Source organism: Penaeus monodon, chromosome 19 (genome assembly GCF_015228065.2).
Source record: "Penaeus monodon isolate SGIC_2016 chromosome 19, NSTDA_Pmon_1, whole genome shotgun sequence".
Taxonomy (NCBI): domain Eukaryota; kingdom Metazoa; phylum Arthropoda; class Malacostraca; order Decapoda; family Penaeidae; genus Penaeus; species Penaeus monodon.
Genome location: NC_051404.1, coordinates 46211472 through 46212244, shown reverse-complemented (window position 1 = coordinate 46212244; position 773 = coordinate 46211472).

Below are 773 nucleotides of genomic sequence, written 5' to 3'. Positions count from 1 at the left end.
GTATGTACATTATGAAAATAGCTCATTTTTATTTCGTAGCAGATATATTAACTATTTTTTTTTCTTTTATTTCTTTAGATATAGAGGTGAAATGCATAGTTCATGTGTTTATTGTTTTAGAAGTGAACCGCCGGAAAGTCACAATGTTGGTATTCTTTATATTCGTGCGATTAATTAAGATACTGCAAGCACGATCATGAGGAACTGAACGCACTGACAGCGGTCAGAGTGCGATGGACTCTTTTTTCAAAATTCTAAAAGACGGAATGGTAATAAGAGAAAAATATGCGAACCATTTTAGTATATGAATTCATTAGGATATCCTCATCAGTGTATTGCTTACACATTTTGCTTGAATTAGGATGGAATTTCACGATTGAATGATATCAGTAATTATTTTTTTTTTTTTTGTCAATAGTTACTTAAAGAATGGAATTTTGATTGTAAGGATATTATAAAAGCTCGGATTCAAATGCGTTGAGCTTTTAAGCGAGAAAGAAAAACTTTTGCCACTGAATTCGAAAAAGCCATTCCTTCGTTCAGTTGAATGAAAGCTTCTGCTTGATTCCGCTGTGCATTTCTTGAAAGTCCTTTAAAATTCTTGTATTCTTGAAATTCTTGTACTCTTGGATAAAATTCTTGTATTCTTGAAAGTCCTTTGATTCCCGTTATTTTGATTTCAACAAAAACAGTCTCATGACACACGTCTCTTTTCCAGTTATTAGGGGAATGTGTTGATCAGCTGGAAATTATTAAAGTGAGACCATTTCCGG